This window comes from Hyaena hyaena, unplaced genomic scaffold, assembly GCF_003009895.1.
Source record: "Hyaena hyaena isolate Hyena2069 unplaced genomic scaffold, ASM300989v1 scaffold_1091, whole genome shotgun sequence".
NCBI lineage: Eukaryota > Metazoa > Chordata > Mammalia > Carnivora > Hyaenidae > Hyaena > Hyaena hyaena.
Window position 1 is genome coordinate 441,114 of NW_024081723.1, and position 9,175 is coordinate 450,288.

At 37.1% G+C, this 9,175-nt stretch overlaps 1 pseudogene; it reads left to right on the forward strand.

Annotated features, from left to right (window-relative positions):
• The first annotated feature begins 1,262 nt into the window (after positions 1-1,262).
• LOC120224028 lies at positions 1,263-2,471 on the forward strand (annotated as a pseudogene).
• The last annotated feature ends 6,704 nt before the right edge of the window (positions 2,472-9,175 follow it).

Here is a 9,175-nt window from a genome sequence, read left to right on the forward strand (position 1 = left end):
GGTGCCCCTGTAGTAAGTTTTAAGATTGGGGAAAAATCCCTCCAGCTTTCCAACTTTCTCCTTTTTTTTTTCAAGAATATTTTGGCTTACAATTATATATGAATTTGAGAATTGGATTTTCCACTTTTTTCAAAAAAGATTGCTGGAATTTGGTAGGTATTGCATTGAATCTGTAGATTGTTGAGGTAGTAATATTGATATTTTAACAATATTAAGTCTTCATACAACTCATGTAGGGTATTCCATTTACTTAAATCTTACTAATTTTCTTTCAGGAATGTTTTGTAATTTCAGTGTACACTTATTTTACCTTGTTGCTAAATTTATTCATACGTATTTTATTCTTTTATATGTAATTTTAAGTAGATTTGCTTTCTTAATTTATTTTTCTGGATTCTCCATTGCTGGTGAATTGAAATACAAATCATTTTGTATGTTGATATTATATTCTGCAACTTGGGTAAATTTGTTTATTAGCTCTACTTCTAGATTTTTTGGTGAATTCTTTGGGATTTTGCTATATATAGGATTATGTTATTTGTGAATAAGGATAATTTTAGGGTTTTTTTTCTTTCCAGTTGGATGCTTTTTGTTTCTTTCTTTGTGTGTCTTATTGCTCTAGCTGGAACTTTCAGTACAATGTTTAAAAGCGGTGGTAAAAGTAGACATTTTTGTCTTCATCCAGATTTTGAGAAGAAAGCTTTCAAGTCTCTTACAATTGAGTTTGATGTTAGCTGTGAACTTTTCATAAATTTAATTCTCCATGTTGGGAACATTCCCTTAGATTTTTCCCTTTCTGAATTTTTTTTTTATCATTAAAGGGTGTGCATTGTGCAAAATGTCTTTTCTGTCCGATTTGAAATGATTATGTGATTTCCCTTCATTCTATTATTGTGATATATGACATTGATAGATTTTCTTATTATTTGATCAATTTGGTCTTTAAGATTATGCTGTATAAGGGGCTCCTGGATGGCTCAGTCGGTTAGGCGTCCGAATTCAGCTCAGGTCATGATCTTGAGGTTCTTGAGTTTGAGCCCCGCATAAGGCTCTGTGCTGGCTGCTTCGGATTCTGTGTCTGCCTCTCTGCTGCTCACACTTGGTCTCTCAAAAAATAAATAAACGTTAACAAAATTTAAAAAAAAAGATTATTGTGTTTAAGGGAGCCGCTGCCACCAAGTCTGGACCCAACCTTGTGCACTGTCGATGCCTTTCCACCTGCCAGACATGCACTCCCAATTCCTTTTGGTTCTAAGTCCAATATGGCAACTCTCAAGGTTTAGCTGATTCAGAATCTTATTAAGGAAGACTATACCACCCAGAATAAGGTTACAGTTGTTAGAGTTGGTGTTGTTGGCATGGCTTGTGGCCATCTGTATCTTAGTGAAGGACTTGGCAAATGAAATTGCTCTTGTTGACGTCATGCAAGACAAATTGAAAGGAGAGATGATGAATCTCCAGCATGGAAGCTTTTTCCTTAGAACACCAAAAATTGTCTCTGGCAATGACTATAATGTGGCTACAAACTCCAAGCTGGCTCTTATCAGAAAGGAGAGAAACCCTTCTTAATTTGGTCCAGTATAACATGAACATTTTACATTAATCATTCTTAATATTGTAAAAAAAAAAAAAAAAAAAAAAAAAAAAAAAAACATAAACTGCAAATTATTTGTTGTTTGCAATCCAGGGGATATCTTGACTTATATGGCTTGGAAAATAAGTGGCTTTCCCAAAAACTGTGTTATTGGAAGTGGTTGTAATTTGGGTTCAGCCTGGTTCCATTACCTAACTGGGGAAAAGCTTGGGAGTTCACNAAAAAAAAAAAAAAAAAAAAAAAAAAAAAAAAAAAACCAGCCTAAACTGCAAATTGTTTGTTGTTTGCAATCCAGGGGATATCTTGACTTATATGGCTTGGAAAATAAGTGGCTTTCCCAAAAACTGTGTTATTGGAAGTGGTTGTAATTTGGGTTCAGCCTGGTTCCATTACCTAACTGGGGAAAAGCTTGGGAGTTCACCCATTAAGCTGTCATAGATGGATTCCTGAGGAGCATGGAGATTCTAGTGTGTCTGCATGCAGTGTAGTAAATGTTGCTGGTGTCTTCCTGAAGAAATTGCACCCTGACCTAGGGACTGATGCATATAACGAACAATAGAAAGAGTCTCACAAACAGGTGGTTGACAGTGCCTATGAGGTGATCAAACTGAAAGGCTACACTTCCTGGCCATTGGACTATTTGTGGCAGATTTGGAAGAAAGTATAATGAAGAATCTTAGGCAGGTGCATCCAGTTTCCACCATGATTAAGGGTCTCTATGGAATAAAAGACGATGTCTTCTTTAGTGTTCCTTGAATTTTGGGACAGAATGGAATTTCAGATGTTGGAATCTCAGAGTCAGGTGACTCTGACTCCTGAGGAAGAGATCCTGAAGAATAGTGCAGATACACTTTGGGGGATCCAAAAAGAGCTGTAGTTTTTTTTTTTTTTTTAATTTTTTAAAAAATATATATTTCTGAGAATGAGAGAGAGAGAGAGAGAGAGAGAGAGAGGCAGCGTGAGCAGGGGAGGGTCAGAGAGACAGGGAGATACAGAATCCGAAGCAGGCTCCAGGCTCTGAGCTAGCTGTCACCACAGAGCCCGATGCAGGGCTCGAACCCATGAACCGTGAGATCATGACCTGAGCCGAAGTCGGATCCTTAACCGACTGAACCACCCAGGCACCCTAAAAGAGCTGTAGTTTTAAAGCTTTCTAATGTTGTACTACTTCACTAGATTATAACAGGATTTTAGTTGGAGGTTGTATATATTGTCTTTATTATCTGATATATTACTCAAGTAGTAATATTAAAATGGCCTAGGAAAAACATCAGTTTCATAAAATTACAAATAGGAATGGTTCACAAAACCCTGCAGCTGGATGGTACCTATCTTGTTTAGTCCTAAATTGGTTAATGTAAAACAGTTCTACCACCTCAGAGGCAACACTGCCAATATTACTTATGCTGTATCTGCTCTTCAAACAGATGTATATTTACTGTGTGATATATAACTTCTAGTTCCTTCACCCAACATGTCTAGTCCAATTTGTTTTTCCTCCAGTCAATCATATCCGGGGATTCAATGTATAAATGTAATATAGCATGTATTGTGCATAAAACTGTTCTAAAGGATTTTATTTTTTGTACTATATGTGTCAGAATATAATGTACATTGCCATGTAATGCAACAATAAATATCTACATATGAACAATGCAGGCAACTAAGTGTCATGCCAAACAATTAAAACAGCAAATAAATTGAGGGTGTTATGCTGAGCGAAATAAGTCAGGCAGAGAAGGACAAATACTATATGTTTGCACGTATGGGAGGATTAGGAGGAACTTAACTGAGGACCATGGGGGAGAAGAAGGGGGGAAATAGTGGGGGAGAGGGAGAGAGGCAAACCATGAGAGACTCTTGAATGCTGAGAACAAACTGAGGACTGATGGGTATGTGTGTGGGGGGGAGATGGGCATGGAGGAGGGCACTTGTGGGGAGGAGCACTGGGTGTTATATGGAAACCAACTTGACAATAAACTATTTGTAAAAATAAATAAAGAAAGAAAATAGCAAATAAACTTTAAACAGTGAGGGGAAAAAAGATTATGCTGATTAATTTCCATAAAATTTCAACATTTACATTTTTCTTTTGTTATTGATTTCTAGCTTCATTTCACTGTGGTTGGAAAAAAAATTTTTGGATGTTTCAATCTATTTAAAACTTATTGGGACTTGTTTTGTGACCTAACATATGGCGTATTCTGAAGAATGCTCCATGTGCACTTGAGAAAAATGTGAATTCTGATGTTGTTGGGTGGAGTAAATAATTAATTTATTAAATTTTTTTTACAAATAGTTTATTGTTAAGTTGGTTTCCATATAACACCCAGTGCTCATCCCCACAAGTGCCCTCCTCCATGCCCATCCCTCCTTCCCCCCACACCCATCAGTCCTCAGTTTGTTCTCAGCATTCAAGAGTCTCTCATGGTTTGCCTCTCTCCCTCTCCCCCACTATTTCCCCCCTTGTTCTCCCCCACGGTCCTTCGTTAAGTTCCTCCTAATCCTCCTATATGTGGAAACATATGGTATTTGTCCTTCTCTGCCGGACTTATTTCAATTTTTTAATGTTTATTTTTGAGAGAGAGAAAGACAGAGTGTGAGCAGGGGAAGGGGAGAGGGAAACGGGAACACATAATCCAAAGCAAGCTCCAAGCACTGAGCTGTCAGTGCAGAGCCTGATGCAGGCCTCAGAGCCATGGACCCTGGGATCATGATCTGAGCCGAAGTTGGATGCTTAACTGACTGAACCACCCAGGCACTCCATTGGGTGGAGTAATTTATATATGTCTGCTAGGTTTAGCTGGTTTACATTGTTGTGCAAGTCTTCTATTTCTTTATTTATTTTCTGTCTAAATGTTCTATTTATGATTGAAAGTGGGATGTTAAGTTTTTCACTATTATTGTACAATTATTTATTTCTCACTTTAATTTTGTCAATGGTTGCTTCATATTTTGGTGGCCTAATTGTTTGGTGCATATATGTTTATAACTATTATATGTTTTTGATAAATTGACTCACCACCAGCATATAATTCCCTTCTGTGTCCCTTGTAAAAGGTTTTACCTTGAAGTCTATTTTATATGATACTCATACCCAGCTATCTTTTAGTTGCTATTTTTATTTATTTATTTATTTATTTATTTATTTATTTATTTATTTATTTAAATAGTTTATTGTCAAGTTGGTTTCGATATAACACCCAGTGCTCATCCCCACAAGTGCCCTCCTCCATGTCCATCACTCCCTTCCCCTCTCCCCCACCCCCATCAGCCCTCGGTTTGTTCTCAGCATTCAGGGGTCTCTCATGGTTTGCCTCCCTACCTCTTCTCCACTATTTCTCCCCTTCTTTTCCCCCATGGTCCTCTGTTAAGTTCCTCCTAATCCTCCTATACGTGCAAACATATTTTCAAGAAAAGTATTTTCCCATAATTTCGGTTTTAACTTATCTGTGTCTTTGGATATAAAGTGAATCTTTTGGGGATGCCTCAGCTAGTTTGGCTTGGGTCATGATCTCATGGTTCATGGATCGAGCCACACGTTGGGCTCTGTGCTGATGGCTCAGAGCCTGGAGCCTGCTTCGGATTCTGTGTCTCCCTCTCCCTCTGTCCCTCCCACGCTCAAGCTCTGTCTCTCTATCTCTATGTCTCTCTCTCTAAAATAAATGGGAATGGAGGAGGGCACTTGTGGGGATGAGCACTGGGTGTTATATGGAAACCGACTTGACAATAAACAATTAAAAAAAAGAAAGTAAACTTGAGAAATAAAATAAAATAAATAAACATTAAAAAATTAAAAAATAAAGTAAATCTTTTGTAAACAACATATAGTCGTGTCATGTTTAGAAACCATTTCATAAATTTCTGCCTTTTGATTGAGTAGTTTGATACATTTACATTTAATGTAATTATTGTATTCTTATTTGTCCCTCATTTTCTCCATTACTTCCTACTTTTATGTTCAGTGGTTTCTGAGAAGAATTGTCTTCAACCCCTTCTCTTTTGCTTATTTTATGGTTACCATTGGGATTAGATTTCACAATCTAACTTTAATTGTTACCAATTTAATTTCAATATTATTAAAAAATTCTGCTAAGATATAGCTCTGTCCCTTTATGTATGTTTTTCACAAATCACAGTTTTATATGTTTTGTGTTCAATAATATAGTTATAATTATATATACATATATATGTCTTTAAATAATGTAGGAAATAAAAACTGTAGTCAAAAACTAAAAGCACAATAATATTGGTTTTTATTTTTGCTCATTTATGGATCTTTATCAGAGATGTTTATTTCTTCATATGATTTCTAATTACTGCTAATATCTTTTTATTTCAACCAAAAAGACTCCCTTTAACATTTCTTTTGGTGCAGGTCTAGTGTTAACATATTTTCTCAGCTATTGTTTATCTGGAAATGCTTCAATTTTCCCCCTACTTTTGAAGAAGAGATTTGCCATGTACAAAATTCTTCCTTGACAATTATGTATCCAGTATTCTAAATATAATGTTTCTTTTTTTTTAACCTTAGGGTTTTTTTGCTGTTGTTGAAAACTGAACATTTGAATATTATAATGTGGTAACTCTGGAAATGAGATTTTTCTACTCCCCCAAGGTTTGCTGTTCTGTTATTCCTGAAGGCTATAGTATGTATGCTTAGTGAATATTCCAAACTATTTTTGTAAAGACTGAATTCCTTGTCATGTATGATCTCTGAAGGATCAATTTCTTGATCTCATGTTTGGCTAGTGTTTTGACAAATTTCTTTGAATGCCAGGAGCTAGAAAGAAAAAACAAAAAATAACAGATAACAAAAACAAAAGAAAAAGCACCTCCATAAAAAAATACAAAGCATGTCTCCCAGTCTTTGCAGATAGGCTTTCTGCTGGGTCAATCCAACACTTATCCAGGATTGCACCAAGACTGAGGTGAAAGTTTAGAGTGGTCTGAGTTGTAAGTGAGGTAAAATAAAAGATACTTGCATTTGTCCTTCATGGAACCCTCAGAGAACTTAGAGCAGACATATCCAGGATCTGGACATTGCAATGGATGAGCTCTGAAGCTTCTTCCTCTTAGTGATGCACTGTAGTTCCTGAGAGAAGTTTGGTTTTTGAGAGAAGATAGCAGTGGAGTATGAGGACCTTAGGCTTGACTTGTCCTATGAACACAACTGGATAACTAAAAATTATCTTAAATACACCAGAAATCAATCTGAAGACTGACAGAACAAACTCTACAATTAAAGTGAGAGAAGAAGCCTCATCAAAGAAAGTAAGAAGTGTGTAGTTGGGGTTTTGGGGGAAAACAGATCATGGGTGCTTCGGAGAAGAGGGAGCCATGGTCGTGGAGAAGTGTGTTAGAGACAGAAGTACACAGGGAAATGCACAAGGAGAATGTTTCCCCAAAAGTATTGGCTTGAAAAAAATGAGAAGGGCAGAATTTTGTGATTTCTTGCAACCAGTGGGGCTTAAAGTCTGGAGTTGTAAAGGTCAGTGGGTTTGGCTGGGTTAGAGCCTGGAAGACACTGTGTTGCCCTGGACAGAAGGCAGGAAAACAAACCAGGGACAGACAGCACGGAAACAGCAATTTAAAGTGCTTGGAACACAGAGTGGAAAGATTATTTGCTCTTCTCAAAGAATGTCACTGAGAGGCAGCATTCATAGAGACACCTCTCTAGTAACAAAGGAGCTGGCTGGAAACATTTCCCTACCCTGACGTTCAGCATAAACACAGAACAACTTGTGGGAAGGATTGCAGCACTGACACTGGCTGCCTGACTTACTTACACAATATCCCATTCCCCAGTGTTCTGGCAGGACTGTGCTTCTCAGTTCAGCTTGCCTCAGTCCCAGTGCAGAAAGCCTTTCTCCTAGAAGATCAACACAAATCCCTGGACACATTACATCTCTGAAACAGAAAGTTCTGTAGGTCCTCCGTTATGCTGGAGTTAGTGTCAGATCTCATTTCACAAGTTGACAGGAGCACATCTAGTTAAAATTCATCACATTCAGGCCTGGGACAAAACGCTGCCCAAAGCAGCCAAGGAGAGCCTTTGCAGGTGACTGGCCTGTAGGATAAAGCAGCCAAAACACAATTAACAGAGCACACACAGCACACACCACAGACACTCCATGAAATGCCAGGCCCTGGATACCACATGATTCTCTTCTTCCTAAGGCCATTACTTTTTTTTAAAATTTAAATACAAGTTAGTTAACATACAGTAGAGTCTTGGCTTCAGGAATAGAACCTAGTGATCATTTTTGTTTTTACATGGAGTGATCATCCCCAAAAGTGCCCTCCTTAAAACCCTTTAAATATTTAAACCACCCCCACCCACCCCTCCTCCAGCAGCCCTTAGTTTGTTCTTTGTATTTAAGAGTCTTTTATGATTTGCTTTTGTCTCTATTTTTATCTTATTTTTCCTTCCTTTACCCTATGTTCATCTGTTTTGTTTCTTAAATTCCACATATGAGTGAAAACATATGATATTTATCTTTCTCTGAAATATTTTGCTTAGCATAATACCCTCTAATTCCATCCACATTGTTGCAAATGGCAAAAATATATTCTTTTTATATGACTGAGTAATATTCCACTGTAGATATGTACCACTCTTCTTTATCCATTCATCAGTCGGTGGACATTTGGGTTCTTTCCATAATTTTGCAATTGTTGATAATACTGCTATAAACATTGAAGTGCTTATGCTCTTTTGAATCAGCATTTTTGTATCCTTTGGATAAATACCTAGCAGTGCAATTGCTGGATTGTAGGGTAGTTCTACTTTTCATTTTTTGAGGAACCTCCATACTGTTTTCCCAAGTGGTTTCATTAGTTTGCATTCCCACCAACAGTGCAAAAGGGTTCCTCTTTCTCTGCATCCTCACCAATGTCTGTTGTTTCCTGAGTTGTTAATTTTAGCCATTCTGACAGGTGTGACGTGATATCTCGTTGTGATTTTTATTTGCATTTCCCTGATGATGAGTGATGTTAAGCAACTTTTTATGTGTCTATTAGCATAAGGCCATTACTTTTAGAAATAGGAGACCTAAGTGGCTTTTTCAACACAGAGAAAAAAGGTTGAGACTTAGACAAAATGTGAAGATGGATAAGTTTATCTGAAATGAAAGAACAAGATAAAGTCCAGGCCAAAGATCTAACTGAAAGAGATATAAGTAGCATGCTTGATGAAGAATGTAAAGCAACAATCATAAGGATACTCAATGGGATTGAGAAAAGAAGCCGTCAGTGAGACTTTTATCACATAGGTTAAAAGAGTTAAAAAATAACCAATTACAGATGAAGAGTGTAATATTCAATATTAGAAACAGGCTTGATCCGATGAACATCAGGCTGGATGAAGCAGAGGAGCAAATTAGTGGCTCAGAAGACAATTAATAAGAAAGAATGAAGCTGAATAAAAGAGAGAGAAAAGAATTAAACACAGGAGAATATAGTTAGAGAACTCAGTGACTGTCAATTGCAGCAACATTTGGATTGTAGGAGTCCCAAGAAGAACAGAGAAATGTGGGCAGAAAATTTCCGTGAGGAAATAATAGTTGGAAACTTCCCTAA